Source organism: Saccopteryx leptura, chromosome 3, assembly GCF_036850995.1.
Source record: "Saccopteryx leptura isolate mSacLep1 chromosome 3, mSacLep1_pri_phased_curated, whole genome shotgun sequence".
Taxonomy (NCBI): domain Eukaryota; kingdom Metazoa; phylum Chordata; class Mammalia; order Chiroptera; family Emballonuridae; genus Saccopteryx; species Saccopteryx leptura.
Genome location: NC_089505.1, coordinates 343,208,377 through 343,233,216, shown reverse-complemented (window position 1 = coordinate 343,233,216; position 24,840 = coordinate 343,208,377). Strand labels below are relative to the sequence as shown.

General features: G+C 38.2%; 1 protein-coding gene and 1 non-coding gene across 2 annotated transcripts in view; one reads left to right on the top strand and one right to left on the bottom strand.

Annotated features, from left to right (window-relative positions):
* Positions 1 to 24,840, bottom strand: part of OXR1 (oxidation resistance 1) — a 507,670-nt gene that overhangs the window by 445,047 nt on the left and 37,783 nt on the right. The gene's annotated exons all lie outside the window — the stretch shown is intronic.
* On the top strand, positions 18,370 to 18,445 carry TRNAS-AGA (transfer RNA serine (anticodon AGA)). The gene has a single exon. It is a non-coding gene; the product is annotated as a tRNA-Ser (tRNA).

Here is a 24,840-nt window from a genome sequence, read left to right as displayed (position 1 = left end):
CAAGTGCACTCAATGGGCTGACTAAGCAGGCACCAGAGCCTTGCAGAAGTAAGTCCTGCTCTGTGGGTTGGGCCCCTGCACAGCTGATCCTCTGCAATAGTGAGTGGTTGACCCACTAACTGCCACTGATTGGCCTGGGAAGAATGCCTCCCATTGACGTGCCAACAGCAGTCAAGGCTGAACTACAACAGCAGGCTGTGCGCAGCCCATACAGGGTCATACCTGGAGTGCCCGGCTTGGGTTACTGAGGAGGCTCTGCCACTGCACCTTACAGAACACTTACTACATAAGACCATTCTACCAAGCCCAGGAGTGAAGGAACTCTTCCTAATACATATAAACAAACACAGAGAGGCTGATAAAATGAGAAGAAATAGAAACATGTCCCAAATGAAAGAACAGAACAAAACTCTAGGAAAAGAACTAAACAAAATGGAGACAAGCAACTAGATGCAGAATTAAAAACACTGGCTATAAGGATGGTCAATGATCTTAGTAAGAACTTCAACAAAGAGCTATAAAACACACACAGAGAGCTAGAAAACATAAAAAAAGAACCAGTCAGAAATGAAGAATACATGAACTGAAATGAAGAATACATCACAGGGAATCAGTAGTGAAGCAGATGAAACAGAGAATGAAATCAGAGATCTGGAGGTAAGGAAACAAAAAACACCCAATTAGAACAGTGAGAAAGAAAGGACAGAAAGAAGAAAGGAAAGAAGGAAATGAGGGAGGGGGGGAACGAGGGAGGGAGGGAGGGAGGAAGGAAGGAAGGAAGGAAGGAAGGAAGGAAGGAAGGAAGGAAGGAAGGAAGGAAGGAAGGAAGGAAGGAAAGAAGGAAAGAAGGAAAAAAGGAAAGAAGGAAAGAAGGAGTGAAGGAATGAAGGAAGAAAGAAGAGTAAGAAGTCTCTTGAACAACTTCAATATAGCAACATTCGCATCATGGGGGTGCCAGAAGGAGAAGAGAGAGAGCAAGAAATTAAAAACCTATTTGAAACAATAATGGCAGAAAACTCCCCTAACTTGGTGAAGAAAATAGACACACAAGTCCAAACAAGATGAACACAAAGGGGCCCACACCAAGCCATCTCATAATTAGAATGCAAAAGGTTAAAGACAAAATGAGAATTTTAAAAGTAGTAAGAAAAAAGCAGTTAGTTACCTACAAGAAAGCTCCCAAAAGACTGTAAGTTGATTCCTTAACAAAAATCTTGCAGTCCAGAAAGGAGTGGCATGAGATACTGAGAGTGATGAAAAGCAAGGACCTACGTCCAAGATTACTCCACCCAGCAAAGCTGTCACTTAGCATTCAAGAACATTAAAAAGAGTTTCCCACAGAAGAAAAAAACTAAAGAAGTTCATCACCACCAAACCAATATTCCATGAAATGCTAAAGGGAAGAGAAGCGGAAGGGAAAGAAAATACATAAAAAATAAATACATATATATCAACAATCAAAAATAAAATAAAATAAAGGAACAAGCAGAATAGAAACAGACTCATTGATACAAAGAACATTTTCACATATATTGACAAGTGAGAGCGGGTTTGGGGATTGGGTGAAAAGGTGAAGGGATTAAGAAGTACAAATTGGTGGTTACAGAACAGTCATGGGATGTAAAGCACAGCATAGGGAATATAGTCAGTAATATTCTATGAGCTATGTATGGTGTCAGATGGGCACAAGATTACTTGGGATGATCACTTAGTAAATTGTATAATATCTAATCACTGGGAGTACACCTGAAACTAATAAAATATTGTATGTCAACTATAATAAAAAATGATTAAAGCCAAATGTATTTTTTGGAAGAAACATTTATAAAGAAAGCCAGTGACAAAACAGATTAAAAGAGACTCTCAAAAGTATAAAAACATAAGAATCTAAATATTTCAATAATGTGGAGAGCTGCATTTATAAGGCACATTTTAAATTGAGCACAATGGAAAACATGAGTGAATATATTTCATGAATTATGCATTTTATCAGAGCAGCATTTGGTAAGCATTCTGACCTCTGCTAGTTCTGTAGTGTCTTTTTTACTCCCAATTAATCAGAAAATAAATTAACATGGTAGGTAAAAGATAATGTTAGAATTGAAGACAGGAAGTTGAAAACCCTTATCGTAATTTAACATTTAAAAACATGAAATTCATTTTGAAATTAAAATGATATCAAGGATCAGGGGCAAGATGTAACCTCTTTCCGGTTAAAGCTATAATTTTCAAAAGGGCATAAAATTGTTCTCTATCTTTTTATTCTCCCCAAAGTAGCTTAAAATATAAATGAACTAAATATATACTAAAATTATAGTGATGTATTGATCAATATACACTCTGTTTTCAAGCTGAATCTAGCACATTAAAAAAGAATCTGGTAGTTATATATAGGTGAAAACTTTTATATAAAGAATGCTTGATTATTGAAATTATAGGCAAATATTTTCATCGTAGATGGGAAATTTAAATGATTACCTATGTGTGTGAATTTTCCTAGAAGTTAAAATAATTTAATTTCTTTCATACAGGAAGTATTGATTACAGACTAATTTATAAATTAATTCCCTTTACAAAATATGAACTACTGTACTAAGTAGAAAGTTCTAAGCAGAGAAATTAATTTAAAAAGGCACCATCTCCTATAAAGTTAAAAAAAACTCATGACATCTCTTGACTCCTGCCCTCTACCTCTCTGCTTGCTCCACTCCAGCCCACTGGCCACCTCAATGCTCCTCAATGCCCCAGGCATATTCTAGCCTGGCACCGGGCACTCCCTCTGCCTGGGATGCTCTGACCTGTCATCTACGTGGCTCACTGTTCTTCCTTCAAGATTTTGTTCAAGTGTCATTTTCTCAAGTGGTTCTTCAAAAAACTGAAAATAGAACTACCTTATGACCCAGCAATCCCTCTACTGGGTATATACCCCAAAAACTCAGAAACATTGATACGTAAAGACACATGCAGCTCCATGTTCATTGCAGCATTGTTCACAGTGGCCAAGACATGGAAACAACCAAAAAGCCCTTCAATAGAAGACTGGATAAAGAAGATGTGGCACATATACACTATGGAATACTACTCAGCCATAAGAAATGATGACATCGGATCATTTACAGCAAAATGGTGGGAGCTTGATAACATTATACGAAGTGAAATAAGTAAATCAGAAAAAAACAAGAACTGCATTATTCCATACGTAGGTGGGACATAAAAACGAGACTAAGAGACATGGATAAGAGTGTGGTGGTTACAGGGGAGGGGGAGGAGAGGGAGTTAGAGGGGAAGGGAGAGGGGGAGGGGCACAAAGAAAACTAGATAGAAGGTGATGGAGGACAATCTGACTTTGGGTGATGGGTATGCAACATAATTGATCGACAAGATAACCTGGACATGTTTTCTTTGAACATATGTACCCTGATTTATTGATGTCACCCCATTAAAATTAATAAAAAAAATTTTTAAAAAGAAGGCCTACCTTGACCATTCTATCTTCAATTGCCCTCTAACACCTCTTAGTTCCCCTTACCCTGATCCTTTTAGCAAGCCATATACTTTATTTTTTATTACCTTTTGTCTCCTCTAACTCCTTAATTTTTATGTTTGGTTTATTCTCTATTCCCACAAAAATGGGCAGGAATCTGTGTCTGAGAAGTCAGTTGTAGGTATTCAGAAGATATTTCTTGAATGTATTGTATAATTGAAAGGCGAAAGTGACCATTTTGAATGGAATAAATACTCTATACAGCCCACTAATTTGTAACATCATTTATAATCACCAAAATTGAATTTAATTTGCAACCTAGGAATAATTTGGGCCCAAATAATACACCTGGGCCCAGACCATAACAGAAATGCACCCCAGTATTCATTGGCTTGGAGTCTCTTTCCTCTTACAGGCCCAACAAATCAAAGAGGAGGGGGAAAGACAGGGATGGAGGGAGGTGATCTCTGTAACATAATGACCCAGTCCTAGACACTGACGCCAAGACTCACATTTTCAGTAATATGGTGGATTGAGCTAATGTGCATTTGCCAATTCCTGCTACAAACACACAAAAGTGATAGACAAAACAGTCAAATATCTGAGCTTGGAGGTAAAAAGAAAAATCCTCACGTGCTAAAAATGAATATAAAACAGAAACAATGAACACTTCCTGAGCTACAGCAGGGGAACTAGCCAGCACACTGGCATAGCCTCCTGAAACTGAGTGGCAGGTGTTTACATCCATCATGGATAAGGGGTGTGGCAGGAAGCTGGCACAGAAGTCAATTCAAAATGCCAGATCAAGGGACATGTCCCTCTGTGGAAGGGGTACTAAGAGAACTCTATACATCAGTCTACAAAAGCAACAAGAAACTTGTTTCTGTTCAGAGTTCTGAATTAAGTGTGTGGGGGGGTTGATATGGAGGAAATAGTCTTTCTGATAAAAAAGAGAGACCCCAGTGCATCCACTTGAGGGTGCAGAGACTACATCACACTGACCACAGAGTTCAGGAATCTTGGAGTTGAGAAATAAAAAAGGGGGCTAGAAGATCATGAAAAATGGCTTTTTTAAATATTCAGGTTTCGGCCCTGGCCAGGTACCTCGGTCGGTGAGAGCATTTTTCCCTATATACCAAGGTTGTGGGTTCAGTCCCTGGTCAGAGAACATACAAGAATCAACCAATGAATGCATAGATAAATGGAACAACAAGTTTCTCTCTCTTTGTCTCAAAATCAGTAATATTCATGTTTCAGATTTTCAAAAAAAATCAGTTAAGTTTAAGTAGAAATAAAAATTTTATATCAGAAGATAAGAATATTGAGAAGGCAACATAAATAGTAGAAATGTGATATATAGAAGAAACTTTAGAAATACTGATGATCCACTGGGAATGATTACAGGTTAGAATATGAAGAGGGGGTGGGGTTGAAAGCTTTCTGGCTTACGTTACAATAAAATTTTCTAAACAGAAGCAAAAACCAACTGGTAACTTCACTCTCTTCCTGTCTTAATTGACTGGAGAGTGAATTTATTTGTCTTTCAAGAGATAAGATTTAGGTGGGAAAACAAGACCCACTTTTTTTTCCAATCAATATATTCTCATTTTTATCCTTTTTCTTGTCTTATTGGAATTATGTTGTAGACAACACTAAAATTTAAAGATCAATGTAACATGAGAAAATTTATCTACCTACAGTATCCCAATACTCATTCTATATAATACTTTAGACCAACCTGATACAATATTATTTAGGTTTTCCAGGTACTAAAACCATTTTAATAACTAAATACAGAGGTACCTTGACACACAAGTTTAATTTGTTTCATGGCTGAGCTCGTGACTGAATTTGCTCATGTGTCAAATCAAATTTCCCCATTTAAATTAAGGGGAATGCAATTAATCCATCCAGCTCCCAAAAACCACACAAAGTTTTTGTTTTATATGTTTTTAAATAAGAAAATGTACTTTATAAGTAACAATTACATATATATAATATATATATATATATACATACACACACACACACACATAGTAAGAGAGAATGTAAAGAAATAAACTGGTTTATGAAGTGTATTTACCTTCAAGGTCAGGCAAAGATGCTGGCGAAGGGGGAGATATTAGCATAACAATGGCCCTTCCCAAGCAGGAAGGTAATTAGCAATTTCACAGACAGCTGCCCATTTCCATTTTTAACAATAAAAGAGAGCAAACTCAGAAAATACAAATTTTACAAACTCATTTGCACAACAATCATCATTTTCTTCACTGACTTTTGAATTTTTTGCCATACTTTCCTCGCTTTCACTTAAAGGCCATTTCAACAAAAATCTTCCCATGGAAGTTTGTTTCTTCCTCCCTTTCAGAACATTCAGCAAGCCATCTAATGGAGAACGATGGAAGCTCATAATTCAAATATCCGCTAGAGACTTAAAGCAAAATATCCCGCCAGTGACTGCTCATCTCTCAAACTGCTTGTGATTTAAAGTGCTCATGTTTCAAGGTACCATTCTAGTCTACAATACTGCTTAAGGCTTTTTTCTATTGCATAATAGAACACTTCCTTTATAATCACAGATTTAAAATTCCAAAGGACCTTATTATCCAATCTTTAAACAGATTTTAAAAAGTCTAGAAAGTTCCATGGTCAATCACACAATTGTCAGGAGATGAAACTGGAACTTACAGTTATACTACAACTAATTAAATCAAAGTCAGACTGAGTAATTTGAAAGAACAATTTGTGAGTACAACATTAAAATGTTAAAAGAATGGAATCTCTACAATTTCTATTTTCTTATATATTCTATATCCCAGTTTATTTGTTTGCTTTTTAGCCACAGTTTTGTTATTGGTTTTGATTTTGCTTTTTGGCTATGTTCAATAACTGATTTACTTGAAAAAACATTTTTTGTTAACTTCTTACTATATTCCTGGCTCTGTGCTGGGCACTGAGGAACCGAAAAAGAGGCAGGACAAATTTCTGTTGGTGCTTTGTTTTCTTTGGCCTAAAATACACTTATTGGTTATAAACTTGTTTACAATTTCCAAATCAAATGGTGTTTCTAGGTTTATGATCTGCATACACCACGTGTCAGATTCTGGTCTAGGTGCTGGAACATAACTGGGCAGGAGGTAAACTCCAGGCCCTCGTAGAAGCTACATTCTAGAGCACATTCTCAAACCTGGCTGTAAATTGGTATAATCTAGAAAACTTTTTTTAAGAAAACTGATCTTGGTTATACCAAAGATAGTTATATTTAATTGGTCTCAGGAGTTGCCCAGACATCAGGAGTTCAAAAAGCTCTTGGGTGATTCTAATGTGCAGCTAAGGCTGGGAACTTCCGGTCTAGTGTATTCATATGCATTATCTTTTACTTCAACCTTACTTGATTTTTCATTGTCCACAACCTCTACACACTGTGAATCTTTCTAGAGAATTATCGAGTGGAGGGTGGTCTTGGAGGCCTTCAACATACCACCCAACTTCCAAGGCCATGGTCAAGCCCTAAACCATACTAACTTGGATATTTTTCCTCATCCAGCCTTCTTTGCTTTACCCCTTTGCCACTAAATTGCATATTCTCTCATCCTTTCCTGTGGTTCACTGATCTTTTCACTTACGAAAAACTTACTGCCCCAACAAGATAATTACAAAACTCTTGTGAATACTATATATGCAGTGCTACACTGATTCAGACAGCCAATACAAATCTGTTACAGTGAATTCAATTCAGGTAATTTATTCACACCTTTAATAAAATACTTTCTAACACCTTTGACTCTGCAATTCAAACCAGATGGTTATAGTGGAGATATTTAATTAATTTGTATGCTAAATTAAAAAACAAGTATCAAAAGCAATAATAGAATGCTTTCCAAGTAGCTAAGAGAATAATACACAATTATCATATATTAGCAGGAGATGTTCTTCTCTTCCCTCCATTTATTTGTTTATATATGCAATGAGCTGTCTGCATATACTAATAAGTTTCATGGCAAGTTGGTAAAAAAGAGACTGATTCAGAGTCCAAAATGTATCTTTATATGAAGCAAACACTAGTCTACCAGTTCTTTGCAAAGTGGACTTGATTCTAGCATTTACCATCCAATTAAATATATTAAATATTTTATATTCACAAAAATATTAGGAATGCACTTTTATTGCTAAAAAGCATCGTAAAGATAATTTAGCTCACTAAGGAAACAGAACCTCAGAGAAGTTAAGTGATTAGGTCAAAGGCATAGAAGGATTTAATAAGGGAGCTGGTGCCAGAACTCAGGTCTCCTAATTTCCATTTAGGTTCTAACTGCAGTAGCATACTGTACTTCTCAACTTTGGAGGCTTATTTATAAATCTTATCCCTCGAAATGCACAAACATATTTCAGAATTGTTTCTTGTTTTTTTGGGGGGGATTAAAAAATGAGCCAACACATTACTGGGAAATCTATAAGTAATTCCAGCACCCAGCAAAGTATTTCCCAAATATTTGTGGCAGTGAAGTTCTCCCCAAGTAATTCTGGGACAGTCATGAATGTGCCCATCGTTTGGTTGCATCAACTACCCGGTTGTGGCCATACGACCTCTGCTTTTTCTTTCCTTTTCTACCACAGCCCTCTCTAGTGTGTAATGCTTTGTTAGATACTAGCACAGGCTAGATCCACATCCAGGTACTCACATGACTTCTGGGCACCCACAGCAGTTCTACTGGGTGCCATTTTCACTTTAACTCAGACTTGCTGATACCCCTGGATGTAGCCACTGTTGTTGTTCTCTCAATTCTGGTGGCCATTGCTGTTTCATGTCAGATACCATTGTAATATCACTTGCCAGATGAAATTCTCCCTTTAGGTAGACTGGGGATGTACTGAGTCCCTCCCTCAGAGGCAAGAATATACCTGTTATGTGACAGAGGAGAACCAAAGCACAGACCCCATTTCTTACTATTATTAAGGCAAACAGTTTTAGATAGAGCCCTCCTTCTCTTTACAGCTCAGATATTTAGTAATCAGAAGATCTAAGAGGAAAATATCAGGCTATCTATTCCAGCAAAATTAGTCCAGGCTGTGCTACTAGGTCACACTGTTAATAGGGTTATGTCTTTTCCCTAGGAAGTCCCCCAGTTTCTCATCCAAATGGATTTCACAACCGTGGTTGTCATTTTCCATTCAACACACAAAGGGGACATTATTTCATCAGCACAACTGATTCACCTTGGCAATACTTCCTGGAAGGGTGAGAAATAAGGGATACATATGCAGATATATTGAATTTTTGACAGACAATGTGGTCAAAGATGGTACATTACCACCAAATATTATAATTATCAGTAATCACAGTCAAAACATTCATTCACACATGTTACAATTCAAAAGATACCAAAGCAGCTGACTTTATTTATCTGGTATCCCAGGGTCTAAAAGATCAGTCACACAGATGACTATGAGCTGTGTATACATCTCTTGTACTTTCATTTCATAAGCAACAAAAATGAATGCGATACATGACATCATCTAAACTTATTCTTTTATAGACCCTCATACACAAATGCTTTCACCTTTAAATATAATGTTATCTTATAGTGAACAATAAAAATGGTATAATTATTTTTATAGAGAATAATTAAAATCGAGTCATTGGTATATTTGCATAGAAATTTAAATGTAAAATATATTTTAAGGTTTTCTCTGTATGAATATCTTCTTAAAACATTCAGATCCAAGCGAAAAATATAAATCAAGTAAAATGAATGTGTTTGATGAACCTCAGATTGATTAGAAAGCTGATCTGTACTAATCCAACATTGATTATGGATGACATTTGCTGAACATACTTTTTGTTCTGTAATCGGCATTACATAATGCTCTTTTATATAACAATGTCTTGTTATTGTTCAATTTTTATTTATTTGAGTAAAAAAGATAAAGTTGTACAAAGAGGTATTAACAACAAATTTATTTTCCAATTAATAATTTAGGGCCTTCTCAACAAAACTTAATATCAAGTTTTTTCAACATCAAACACAACAGATAATTGGTAGTTCTTAGTTCAAGAAGTGTTTATTTCACAATTTTAGCATAAATCTTCATTTTAGAAAATAGACCCTTATTAGGACAACTAAAAGCAACTTCTAATATCAGTTAAAATAAACTCTGTGGTTGAACCTGGGGTCCGGTGCCCTCGGTTGGTTGGAAAGCCTGAATGCGATGGAGAGGCTACACTCTATCCCATCTACTTTCTCACTCTTACCTCTCACTGCTCACCTAATACCCTCTCAAAATAGCCTCAACACCATTTTAAAATTGGCATGAAGGTTCTTCTTTGTATTTACTAACACTCAGGGTTGCTTAGTCCATCTGTTCCTTTTACCACCCACCCACCCCGACCTCAACCTCTACCTCCAACTTCTGCTTCTTTCCCATTCCTGCTACTTACACCTTGAACCACATACTATCACCAGTCATACAACTGCTATCAGAGGGCCCGTCTCGCCATACAGACTCTTCTTTAACCATAGTAGAAAAATGAATATCCTAAAAAAAATCAAACTATCAAATCCACTGTATTGTTCTTTGAAAGATTGTCAACTCAAAACATTAATATTGGGGAAAATGTATGTACAACCCACTGGTCCTTCGATCAATAAATGAGAATTTTCACAAAACTATTTCTGTAAATTGTGATGGCAAAGGTCATTTAACCTAACCATGATTGTTTTCCATGTATAATTTGTAGAGGTGAAATGAATCCTAGATTTGATGAAATTTTGTGCTATAGACTTGTGTGACCTAGCTATCAAAAGCTGTCAACAAACAATAACTATGGTCACGAAACACAGAGACCCTAGTCAAGTAGTAGTTCAGTTGGTTGGAACACTGTCTGATATGCCAAGGTTGTAGGTTCAATCCCCAGGCACGGCACATGCAAAAATCAACCAATGAATGCATGAACAGATGGAGCAACAGATTGATGCTTCTCTCTCTCTCTTCCTCCCTCCTCTCTCTCTGAAATTAATAAATTTTTATAAAAAACTTAAAAAATGAATGACAGAAAAAGAGACAAGAGAGGGAAAATTACAAACATTGAGTGATTTCATACTTATGACCAAAAAGTTACTTGTAGAAAGGAGTATAACACTCAATAGTTCTTAGCTGATAAAATTCTACCTGTTTTGTTCTAAGTCCAAAGTGGAAGGGCATATTTAATTAGGATCATGATAGTAGGCAAGGCAGTGGAATTATGGGACAGTTTAAAATGTTAAACGTAAGTTTTCTTAATCATCCCTACTTCTCCCCTTCTAAGGAGGATTTCAGCTATCTTGCCTTGGTGGGTTAATCAGAGCTAAAGGGTAGAAAACATATTTGGAGAAACCTACATCCACAACAAGAATATCCTAAAGGCAGGAGCAGGCACTAAGAAAAGAAAATGTCTGTGGGAACTCTGCGGGGGGCAGGGGGAGAAAGCGGGGTTCAGTGAAAAGCAGGATTCCAGAACATCATTAGGAGAGATCTGAGCCCCTGAGTTCAGCTTCGAGAGGGGATACTATGTGATGCGGAATGTGGCTCCCTCATTAGATTGCAACAATAGCTGTGATTGCTCCGAGACGGGCCGCCAGACAGACTGAAAAGAAGTGTTCCCTGAAGAGGTATAGATTTCTCCAGCAAAACTTCACTCAGCTTCTCAGCATCACTCCAGATCACAGAAGGATACCTCTCAAACAGCCTTGAACTCAGAAATAGAGAAAAGAGCCTTAACCAACCATCCCCACAATTAAACTTCAAGGGGAATGAGAAATACTGCTGATCAACAACCATTCCTACTCAAAAAAGTTTTTTTTGGTTTTTAACTTGCACTCACCAACCACATTGCAGAAGTGCCCATACTATAAGAAATAAAAGCATTGCCTTTATTCGTTCTACGGGAGGCTACTGAGGAACCCATTTATCTTCAGGGAGTTATTCTCTCAAATACTCCCCCCAGAACGCTGCCTAAGGGGAAGTAGCTGCAGCTGCCTCTTAATGTAATTTTTGTCAAGAAGATAAGTTTCCTCATTGAAAGGAGCAAATGAAAGAAGAAAAGGCTTCTTCACATTGTCATATTACACAAGAAAAAAGGCCTTTTAAAATTCCCTGGGAGTCTGATTTTCTCTTTCAGACCAGAAGAGTTTTAATTGCTCTACTTCAAGATGGGCAAGAGAGGCCTTATTTCTTTGGTCCAAACTGAGACCAAAAGTTCAATTGTCTGAAAGGGGTACTCCTCTTCTATTAAATTGCTTTCTTTTTGAATATAGAGTTGGCCAATCACCACGGTGAAAATGTGCTGCCTTTTGTGGAATGCAATTTTCTGTAGTCAAAGGTAAGTCACTTTTCAGCTTGTCCTTCTGGCTCATCGCAAAGGGGGAGTGGGCCGGCCTGGCCTCTTCATCTGTGCCTCTGGCCCCCATCAAAGCCCTCTGTGATGCAGAGCGCGTCTGCGGAGACGCCAGCCTCAGTCTCTTCCGCTGGAAGATCTTATGGAAAGAAAAGGCTGCAGAGCGGTCAGTGTAAAGAAAATGGCATGATATATTGGAGCCAGTTAAATGAATTTTGTAAGGAATCATTAGGAAGCCTACAAATTAAGATTAAGCCCTGGGTTAAAGCTGGGAGCGATGTAAATTACTTTAGGAATAGACCAGTTTCTCGAAATAGCAACTATTCAACAGATCCAGACTCATTAAAGGGAAGACATATATATATTTTCTCCCTTGTTTATTAAAATAGCCATTGAAGACTGCAGAGAGAACTATGATTCAATTCATTTACTGTATTTACTTCTTGGACCTTGCCAGGCTCTAGTGATGAAAAAATAAACAATCTATTACACCTGTTCTCCAAAAGACTAACAAAAATAGCAGTAAAGCAAGTCTCCTGTCATATTAGGAAACGTGCCATATTGGGATATAAATAAGGCACGAAGGAATGCAGAGGAGGAAGTGAACAATTTGGCCAAGAGACAGAGAGTACAAGAAGAATTCATTTGAAGAGAAATTTGAGCTGAGCTTTGAGAATAATCAGAATTTGCTAGGCAGGAAAGTGATGAGAGGGGCATTTCAAAGACAGTAAAAGTCTAACACTCGGAGGAAAGGCAGAGCTTGGTGAGCACAGGAAACAGGGGAAAGGGGGGAAGAAGAGGCTAGCAGGCAGGGTTCTGGAAGGCCTGCATAACACACACAAATATGACAACTTTCTTGAGCCTCTACTGTTAAAGATTCCTGAACAAGGCAGAACCATCAAACACAACTATTGGCCAGACACATTACCATGCATGACTTGGCCATTTGGTTAAGCTAAACTAAAACAAATGATAACTGCAGTAAACACTATACAATATAACTTTATAAAAAAACACATTTTCTTTTAGTTAGGTTTCAGTCAGTTCAAGGGTCAGATCAGAGTTGAAATCCTAACCAATTACTTTTAGACTTTTCATTTTGTCTGTGTACCTTCAATTAACAAAGCAACTGATATTTTTTAAATTGATCAATTTTGTTACTATAATTCTCCAGTTTGGATTTGTTTAAGATGCCTTTCAGTGTTAGTATCACATAGAGCCAGTATTTATAAAATTTAAGAGAGACTGGAGTTTAATAATATCATTATTATTAGTTGTCTGAGTTGTTTGGATCATATTAATTTTATCTTTTTACATTTAATAGTATTCTTTACATAACAGGTTTATTTTCTCTGTTAGTCTTTCCTTTGAGTCCTCTTTTATGGGTAGAAAAAAGATTAGGCTCTTGATGTACTTTATTGTGGTTGAATGCAAAAACAATTTCTCTAAGTTTTAATTAAAAAAATAATACAAACTCTCCAACTACTTTTTTTTTTTTGGAATTAAAGAAAAAGAGAGAGACAGAAAGCAATAGGAGAGAGTTCTCTCCTTCAGAAAGATATCTGAGGCATCCTGCTGTGTCAGTTAGATCCTGCAGCTGCTCAAAATGAGAGCTATCCGGAAGCATGTGCCGTGTGATGGCAGAGGCGCTCTCGTTCTTCTTTTTTTTTTTTTTTTTGACTGACTTGCTCCAATGATGTCCTGGCTAGAAAGTCATCTGGGGGCATGAACTAAAGGAAAAGAAACATCAAGGTTATACTTTATGTTAAATGCACAATATCATCAACATTCAAAACAGACCTTAAATTTAGAATGTTCATTCACTTGAATAAAAATTTCTTTACACACACAGTCATGTTTATAAAAAATGTAATATAAAAATAGTAAGGTGTGTTACAAACTTGGTCAGAAAATTGCAGTGAACAATGTGCTATTGTGTCTTTGCAAAGAGAAAAACAAATGCATCCAGGCACTTGCCCTTTGGAGCCTGTTTTACTTAAGTTTTGAAAAGTTCAACATTGAATCATTACAGGGATCCAAATAAAATAATAAAAAAAAGATGTGATTTAAAGTTGTAGGTTCATTAATCTTTCTTTGTAAAAACAAAAAAATCACTGTAAATAAATGATTATAACCCTCAATGACCAAGAGAGGTAAAGCAGATAAATGCAAAATGGAATGAGGTAGGATTGGCCAAAAAACTCTGCTTGTCTTCAGTCTAGATTCTTTTCAATAAAGATTGATTACAGCTTTCAAGGCAGAATGAATGTCATTATTCTTCAGATACCCCATCCTGGGATGCTAAACTCCTCCCTGGCTATTTTCATTAACCTGTGCTTGTCTATACTTGACACACAGAAAAAGGAGCTTTGAATCATAGTTCGTAAATGTACCCTTATGTAACCAAAGCAACAGAAGGCTTTGTGCTAGGATATAATTATCCAGTAAGGGTGCCTAGATTTCTCCAATGGCCAGAATTTCCTTTACACATTATGTTACTAAAGGCCTTGTGGATTCACTGTAGCCTGACAAAAATTTTTATCTGACAAAAATTACTATAAAATCACACAAACCATCAGGACCACTGCCTCTCTAAATGCTCTATCCTGCAGATTATTCATTTCTAAAGGCCTTTGAGAAATACATTTCACTATTCTTCTTTAGCTCGTGTCAAAGTTTAAAAAATAATACACATAAAAAATAAAGTTTTTCCAATCTACTCTCATGCTTCTTATTTCCAACCTGGCTCATTTGCATTTATTTTTTGTGGAATGAAAGGCTGATGTTAGGTAAAAGCAGAGGTGAGCGTCTGACAAAGGACCAGAAGTCCTTCCTCTGCCCAGTGCCACACAGGCTTTTTGAGCTTCAGTTTCCTTTCAATGTGATGGAGAAAGTAAGAGCTACATATATGATAGACCACAACGTCGTTGCCATGTTACCCACTATGTTTTCTACTGCACTTCTTTGATTCTAAGGTGCCATTGATTATAACCCTCACTGGTGAATAAATAACAGCTTCTCTGAGTATTTCTGAAATGTAAATGAGTAAAAACACGAGTCTTAGAATCAAGAGAAAAGGATTTTTAAAGCAAATTTCAGCCAGGCTTTAAAGACCTACAACTACAAATTAATTTATCAAGAGGATGCCATCCAATGGTAAAAGGTTTCTGATATTTTACCTTATGTTTGAAAAACAAATCAAATAGGTTAATTTCTATAACAAATAAAAACTTGAAATATTACTAAGGCAAAGAAATGAAAGAAAAATTTCATTTATTTGTTATTGGCTATTTGCCCTATGCTAAGTTCTTTATATAAGTTTTTTAACTTAAGATTTATAGTAATCCCATGAATACATCCTACCTTACCCATTTTACATTTAAAAAAAAAACTTAACAAAAATAAAATACCTACTACGTGACAGAATGGTGATTCCAAGAGCCTAAGACCCTTTCCATTATAATGCCTCTCCAAGAAATGCTAAACTTGACAAGTGTACAAAAAACAAACAAAATCTCTGCTAAAATATACTTTCATATGCTTAAAAAAGTTTTCTTAGAAATATATCTTTTATGTTTTTCAACCTAATTCTTCAGGAATATTTACTATCCAATCATTAACATTAAAGCCAAAGTCACCCCAGAGAAAATCCTGACTATCTTTTTACATTCTAATTAGCATCATCTTTTAAAAAATTCAGTTGCCATCATTATTTTCGCAAAAATATCAGGATACTTTTGCTTTAATTGGATTGAACAACTAGCATTCCATCCTTGTCAGTGTGCCAGGAGGTGGTTAGGAGCTTGTGTAGCTAGGCTGGGCTGGGTTTGAGTCCCTGCTTCACTGTCACAGGCTGTGGAAGCCTGGACCACTTACTAAGCTTCCCTAAACCACAATATCATCATCATTTACCAGTTCATGTGCATAAAGCTCTAGCCCACTGCCTCACACAAAGTAAGCCCAGGTGATCCATTACATAAATATTTTAAATGCTACTGAAGTATATAGCCCGTAAAAGGAATGCAAAATCTCAACACATTTAACTTTAGCCTAGGCAGTAAGCAGAATGCACTCAGTGTTTTATATGTAAATGCAATTAAACCTAATTTTAGATTCCGGCATATTATATTCAGCTCCATCTCTAATTAACATAGCAAATATTGCCTTCCCCTTAAAATGAATAAGCTCTGGTGAAAACTGATGGTAGACCATAGTATGCACCTTTTAGAAGTTGCACCTTCATCAGACCATCAAGAAACTAAGTGGACTTCAGTTTGCAATGAATTACAGATACCTATAAAAGTGTTTCCTAGAATTTGTTCCATAGATACTGACGACATCCTGACATACTCCTAGAGGAAAAAATGCTCCCTGAAATTTTGGATTCATATAAAGGCCTGCTGAATTCTGTTTACAGATTTATAATTACCTGATTTTGCATGCTCACAGATATTTTTTTTTTTCTTCACATGTATACCTATTAAACAAGTTCTATGGAAACAGTTCAAAATTCAATCCTCACTGGAAGGTTCACAGTACAAAAAAGAACCCCCCCCCAAAAAAAAAAAAACAAAAAAAAACTCTTCTTTAACTTCTAGGGAAAGTAACAGTATAATGGATAGCTGCTGTAGTTCAGGAAAAGTGTGCTACAGAGGCATGAAGGTACGTGCTAAATTTCAGCTAACTTAGCAGTGAGGGCTCCAGGATGAGAACGGCATATGGCAGTGAGTCTTACACTTCCTACATGAACTATTTTACTTCCAAAAAAAAGCTTTCTGATGTTTTTTGGCAATGCGTTCCTGCCACAGAAATAATATATCTCTAGGCTATAATATGGCTGGAAGAATTCATTTCATTTTAGCAAGAGGCAGAAAATCACCACTGGACTATGGCTTCTCCCTCATTATAAAATAGCAGTATGTATCTTGCAGATGATAATTATTCTTATTAACAGAAAAAAAAAATTATTCCACAGGAAAACATGGTGTCAGCTTACTGGTCACCAATTTAGGAAAATCTCATTAAATTCAAAACACTCAAGTGAAAAATCAAACGACCATGAAAAACAGTGTACTTGATTTGCATGTTTCTGAAATGTACTGCAAGAAAGAATATGCTGCAGCCTAATTATATTTGTTTGCAGGGGATTTAAAATTAAAATTATAACTTTCTTTTTTTATAAAAATAGTATGTATTTAGGAAATTATAAAAGTTCCAAGAATGAACCTGCAGCTGTAACAGCATAATGTAAGGGAAGAGTCAGTCTTCACCATCCTGAAGGTGGTCATGGTAACAGCAACTATTTCACACCAAAGGAGAGGACAATGCTCCATCACCCTGAAATGATTATTTCACACAGCCTTATTACCATTTGGAGTGTAAGGATAAAAAACATAAATGCATAGCAAAGAAAAAACCAAGGTCCTCTTTATCTTTCTTAAGTTTCACTTTGTTTAGTGGTATCTGATGTTCTTTATGGTCACATTTCTAATGACCACTTATCGAAATAAGAAAATACTTTCAAATCTATTCTATGCAATTCAAGGGATTGGCTCTTTCAAACAGAAGTCTCTATTTGGTGTCATCTGATTATTTCGCTTACCTAGATGGAACACCAGACACATACACAAATGTAGGTATCTTTTATTAACATCTGAAGGGGTAATCTGGAGTTCATCTCATTTACAGTCTTCATAAGCTGAGAAGTGACTTCATATTATAAGACAAATTATACAGGTTGCTGGTTTAATCTAAACTTTATAATTAGTTTTCAAGAAACTAATATCTTTTATTCTGATTATTCACAACTAACACCATAAGATTTAGTCCATCTAAGTGTACCAACTTGAGTCACTAAGTCTTCAAAGAACTATAGACTAAATATTTATGTCCTCTCAAAATTCAAGTGCTGAAATTCAATTTTTAATGTGATGGCAGTGGTATAATTCAAATAATTTAACAACTGGTTCTCTGCCATAATGACCATATTAAATGTAAAAAAAATGATATACTGAAAAGTAGTTTATTAAAAAAGTTTATTTATTATAAAGCATTTAATATTTAAATAAGAACAAAAAAGAGGTACACAAAACTAGATTGATATGAGTTTTAAAATATTAATGAAAAAATATTAAATAATACCTGACAAAAAAACAATAAAACTGTTATTTAAGATATTTTCATATTGCTTCTTGATTGGCATCCTCACTTGCAATTTTCTTTGCTTCTTCCAAGCATCATTGGCTGTGTGATTTATCCTTAATCATCTTTTTACTGTAGGAGTAGGATCCCCATTCCTTTAGAGGTAGGCTGATTAGACTAACAGTCATTGTGTTTGATATATTAGAAACAGGCGACTTCTCTTCTCTGAACATATTATGTTCCTCTTTGAAAAACCCCTTTCCACTTCTGCTGAACTTACAGCAATTGTTTTTTTAGCACTTTTTTTCTTTACGTGATATGTTTGTTTACTGCAGTAACAAACGCGAGGGAATTAAAATGTAGTATTTTGGCCCCGGCCAGTTGGCTCAGCGGTAGAGTATCGGCCCAGAGTGTGGAAGTCCCGGGTTCGATTCCCGGCCAGGGCACACAGGAGAAGTGCCCATCTGCCTCTTCACCCTTCCCCTTCTCCTTCCTCTCTATCTCTATCTTTCCCTCCCACAGCTAAGGCTCCATTGGAGCAAAGTTGACCCAGGCACTGAGGATGGCTCCATTGCCTCCACCTCAGGCACTAGAATGGCTCCGTCAGAAATGGAGCAACGCTGCAGAGGGGCAGAGCATCGCCCCCTGGTGGGCATGCCAGGTGGATCCCAGTCGGGCATATGCAGGAGTCTGTCTGGCTGCCTCCCCACTTCTAATTTCGGGGAAAAAAAAGTACTATTTCATCAAAGGTATAATGAGTTTTATGAAATGAATAAATAAATATTACAAGCATAGTTCCATCAAATTTTTTTCACCTATGTATGGAATGAATATTACTATGGACACTTAGAATACACTGTTGCACAGATACATATTAAAAAAGAGAAAGGAATATAATTTGTGATTTCCACACTGGGCACCTGCCCAGGTGCCCACCTAAGAGAGAACCCTGATTACAAGTGCCATTTTAACAATCGGTTTGCCAAACTCAACGAAAAATTAGGTATCAGTTCTGCCAAACTGGTGCAAACCAGTGGAATCCCACCATTGTGTGATGGTATTAAGAGGTGGGACCTTTGGGGGTGATTAGATCATGAGGGCTCTTATGAAGAAGACCCACTGGTGCTCTTACAAAAGAAACCCAAGAGAGTTCCCTTGCCCTTTCTGCTATGTGAGGATATAGTGAGAAGACGGCCATCTACAAAGCAGGTAGCGGTCCCTCACCAGACTGGTGGCACTTTGATCATGAACTTGCTAGTCTCCAGAACTATAAGAAATGCATTTCTGTTGTTTATAAGAAAACAGTCTATGGCATTTTTTTATAGCAGCCATAACAGACAAAGAGAGAGTAACCTAACAATTGAGGGAGCCTGCATAAATATCCAGTGTGGTAACCAACTTCCAGGATGACCCTCAATGACTCTTGTCTTACGAAATTCATATTTCTGTGCATTTTCTGCAACAAGGAATAGAGCTAGTTGATCTCTTTACTGAGTGGAAGGCTGTGGAAATGAAGGAGTGTGGCATCTGAGACTAGGTCATAGATGACACTGGTTTCTGCTTTGTTTTCTTGGCTTGCTCACTCTGGCAGAAACCAGGCCCCATGTCGTGAGGACACTCAAGCATGAAGAGGCCAAGAGGGATACGCATGAGGCCTTCTGCCAACTGTGACCAGGTGAATGAAGCATCTCAGAAGCCACTCCAAGTTAAGCCTTCAGATGACTGTAGCCCTGTGTAGCAAACTGACTCAATCATGTGAGAAGCTTTCAGTCGAGCATCCAACTAAGCTGCTTCTAAAGCCTTGACCCACGAACAATGTGTGAGACGATATTTATTGTATCTTTAAGCCATCAATTTGCTGTACAGTAAAGATTAGTATACCCAACATCTACAATCTACAGTGTTTTGTAGCTTGAACTTGTTACAATATATTCATTTTATAAGCCAAGTATATGCTCTGGTGGTAAGCATTAAGTACCGCTTCTCAAAGAAGTTGGGTATTTCTCTCAAATGTTAAGGGTTTATTGTATGGTGAATTACAAGTAGCACAGAAGTATAGGTTCCATAAGGGCGTGGATTTTGTGTGTTTTCTTTTCCATTGTATCCCCAATGCCTGTAACAGAGCCTGGATAATATCAGGTGCTTAACAAGTACTAGATGAGAGAATATATGCAGAGTTGAAAGGGCATCTACCATGAACTCTCATTAGGTTGCTTTAGAATGCTTTGTTATTATAGGAAGGAATATCAGATAGAAAAATATATATATTTGCTCCGCCAGGTCTTGGAAGAGACATCCTCCACTATAAATGTTATTCTATGCCTATTCCCTACTTCTCACTGCAAATGATTTCACCACTGAAAATGAAGCTGGCTCTGGGCTGAGCTAAAATTGAGGTTGGCTGTTTATCTTAATGCACCTAGGCTAGAGTTTGGTAACACTATGACTGTTAACTACTGTAAAGGAAGCAAAACAGAAAAGTACATTCAAGACTGATTAATTCAAGAATATATTGAGCCCTGGCCGGTTGGCTCAGTGGTAGAGCGGCCTGGTGTGTGGATGTCCTGGGTTGATTCCTGAACAGGGCATATAGGAGAAGCACCCATCTGTTTCTCCACCACTTCCTCTCTCCTTCTCTCTCTTTCTCTCTCTCTCTCTCTCTATCTCTGTCTCTCTCTACTCCTCCCCTCCTGCAGCCATGGTTCGACTGGAGTGAACTGACCCTGGGCACTGAGAATGACTCCAAGGCCTCTACCTCAGGTGCTAAAAAAGAGAAAAAAAATGGCTCTGGTTGCAACAGAACAAGGGCCCCAAATAGGCAGAACATCACCCCCTGGTAGGCTTGCCGGGTAGATCCCCATTGGGACACATGTGGGTGTCTATCTCTCTACCTTCCCTCCTCTCACTAAATAAAAATAAATTAATTAATGAAAAAGACAAGAATATATTTAAATGATATGAACTACAATCTTTTAAACCTTTTAAGATCTTTAAGACTCCCAGTTAAATAAGTTATCCTCTACTCCCTCCTATAACCACACACAAGTTAAAATAAAAATGGTTTAAAAAGGCATAAATCCAGAAGTACAATAAGAATAGAAAGAGAGATAATGGCAGATAACAGAGGGGAGAAGGGACATAAAGTACAAATTATGAATGTTAGAAAGTAACAATGAGTGATAATTGACTTAGAACAGACAATGTTGAAAGTTCAATGCCAAGAAGGTGTAGAGAGAAGCAATGAACAAGAAACAAGCAAATTAACTTAGTAGAAACTATAAAATGGTAGGAATAGAGAGCATCTTATATTTCTGAAGGTCATGGCAAGGGTGAGGTGCAAAGGATGGCTGGTTGAACATCTAAGGAGCATATATACCCTTATAGCCAATCCTTCACCCTGAGCAACTGGAATGGTTACATCTTCTCTACCCAGGAAAGAGAATGGCTATTTGATCTCCTGAAAGATGAACTAAGCCCTGGCCGGTTGGCTCAGTGGTAGAGCATCGGCCTGGCGTGCAGAAGTCCCGGGTTCGATTCCCGACCAGGGCACACAGGAGAAGCACCCATCTGCTTCTCCACCCCTCCCCCTCTCCTTCTTCTCTGTCTCTCTCTTCCCCTCCTGCAGCTGAGGCTCCATTGGAGCAAAGATGGCCTGGGCGCTGGGGATGGCTCCTTGGCCTCTGCCCCAGACGCTAGAGTGGCTCTGGTGGCAACAGAGCAACGCCCGGGAGGAGCAGAGCGTCGCCCCCCGAGGGGCAGAGTGTCGCCCCCTGGTGGGCGTGCCGGGTGGATCCCAGTCGGGCACATGCGGGAGTCTGTCTGACTGTCTCTCCCTGTTTCCAGCTTCAGAAAAATACAAAAAAAAAAAAAAAGATGAACTAAAGTATAAAAGATCTCAATGGGGGGTAAGAGCTAGGGTTTGATAAAGAAAACAGAGAATAAGTAAATGCAGTGTCACAAGATAGGAAGGGTCTACTACGCTTTTCATGTAATAAATAAAAAGTAATGCAACCTAAGGCACATCAATGTAAAATTTTGGAACACCAAGAAAATAAAGTCCCTAAAACCTTTAATCAAAGAAAACAGTGACCCCATAGAAATGGCACCCAATACCAGAAGGTGTGGATTAGGATATCAAAATTTAGCATAGGGGCCTTGGTAGCTCCTGCTACCTCAATAATGCATTGTGCAGACCCAATTACTTGGAAATCAGATAATCCTGTATGGGTAGACCAATAGCTCCTTTCTCAGGAGAAACTTAGGGCAGCTGCTCAATTGGTACAAGAGCAGCTACAGCTTGGGCACATTGAACCATCTAATAGCCCATGGAATACACTTCCATATTTTGATCTTGTTGCCTCCTGAATTATCAAGGGGCATAGGCGACCCTTACAGCTTATAGGTTTTGAGCCTCAAAATTATTGTTGTTCTTTTTTTCAAAGGATCAACAACAATGGCTCTGGGAAACTTCCAGTAAATGGCAAATCGCTCTTGCAAATCAATGGACAACTTTATACTGAAACTGTCAACTTAAAATCAGCTCAAAGTCTAGAATTACATGCCATGATCATGGCTTTTCAGCATTTGCCATATTCCCCCTTTAATCTATATACAGACAGCAAATATTTACTTATGGTGTTTCCACTATAAAGACTGCTGTCTTAGGGACAAATGCTGATGAACCATTTCAGCAGTTCCTCCTTCTTCAAAGACTTGTATGTATAAAACATAGAGCTCCATGTTTCATAAGACATACTTGAGCTCATTCCATGTTCCCTGGAGCTTTAGCACAAGGGAACGCCTTTTCTTTTTTTTTTTATTTAATTTTTCTGAAGTTGGAAATGGAGAGGCAGTCAGACAGACTCCCTGCATGCGCCCGACCGGGATCCACCCAGCACGCCTACCAGAGGGGGATGCTCTGCCCATCTGGGGTGTTGCTCTGCTGCAACCAGAGCCATTCTAGCGCCTGAGGCAGAGGCCGCAGAGCCATCCTCAGTGCCCGGGCCAACTTTGCTCCAATGGAGCCTTGGCTGCAGGAGGGGAGGAGAGAGACCGAGGGGAGGGAGAGGGGGAGGAGTGGAGAAGCAGATGGGCGCTTCTCCTGTGTGCCGTGGCCGGGAATCAAACCCGGGACTCCTGCACACCAGGCTGATGCTCTACCACTGAGCTAACCAGCCAGGGCCTAGAAATGCCCTTGTTGATCAAGCTACCCAAAAGAAAATTATTTGGAGCAACCACGACAGATCGAGCAATTCAGTCTCATACTATTCATCACCAGAACGCTGCAGCACTGTGTAAACAGTTTCAACTTTCTCAGGAAGCAGCACAGCAGATTGGGAAATCCTGTCCAAGGGGTCCTATACTACAATCTGCCCCTTCATTTGGAGTTAACCCTCAAGGTCCCATACCAGGACAACTTTGGCAAATGGATGTTACTCATATACCTTCATTTGGCAAACAGTCCTATGTCCACGTTACAGTGGATACATATTCTGGATTTATAGTAACCTCTGTCAGAACAGGAGAGGCTGCTAAGCATGTTATAGCTCATTGTCTGTATGCACTGTTCTATTATTGGATTTCCTAAACTGGTTAAACTGACAATGCTCCTGCATATGGAGCAAAAGCATTTACTGTATTTTGTCATTCTTAAAATCTTTAAAGTCAGGTATTATTAAAGTGTACCCAGCAAATACATTAAGGTCAATTTTAAAAAAAATATAAAAGGGGGGGAATCATATCCTGGAACTCCTATGGGTCTACCATATCATGCTTTTTACTTAAAATTTTTTAAAAATTTCTTTTGAATGCTGATGAACAGGAGACACCAAATCTTTTTCTCCTGCAAACTACTACCTTTTTTATTTGATCCAGCTAATAACACTATTTTGTCTTTTTCCAAATAGCTCCAGATATATGGAAAAGATTTATATAGGCAGATGGGGATCCTCAAACCCCTCAGCGAGATCTTCTGAGCATGGCCTTTATGATACTAAGAGGCAGAAAAAGCCCAGTAGAGATCAGGGGAACTACCAGCTTTTAGGATATGCCCTTAAAGGCTCCAACGCCCCAAAGGGGTCTCATAGGATGCCATCTGGGTCCTGCTTCAATAGTGGAAAGGAAGGTCATTGAGCTAAAGCCTGCCAGACTTACATGCCTCTGCTGTGAGGAAAAAGGGACACTGGAAGGTAGGCTTCCCCCTCACTCCTCTAAGGGAGGGTTCAATCTCTTCCAGCCCTGCTCCAGCCACCTATGACCTAACCTTGCCCAGAATGCTGGGGTTTGCCACTGAAGGCTGAAAGTGCCCAGGGCCGTCGGCCCCATCTACGACACTGTGGACGAGCCTAGGGTATTTCTTCCAAGAAGCAGGTAAATTGATCTCATTTGCACAAAGGCCACTTAACTATGTCTTGCCTGAGTAGTCAGGTTTTTATTCTTCCCTCAAAGATCTCTGTTGTGGGTGTTGATAGTCCTATTTTCTGCTGCTTTGTTTAATATATAGTGTTTCCTTTATCCCTCCTACCTCAATGCACCACTCATATTTCAGGCTGGGACCTACTCCTAATTTAGAGCTCTCTTTCCCCCTTTTGCCAACTTCTATTATGAATCTACCTTTGCCACCCAGCTTAGTGTATCCCAAGGTTCTCTTTACCAATCCACAGTCGCAGAGCTCCAGGGAAAAGCAACCTGGTCTCATCTATCCAGGCAGAGGAGAACAGAAGCTCCATCTCCACACATGCTGCAGATGGCTTTTCCAGTCTACCTGAATCATTACCAGCTAGAAGCAGCGGTCATTGGGCTTGGACATGAGCTGCCAAGTATAGAATTGTGACAACAATTC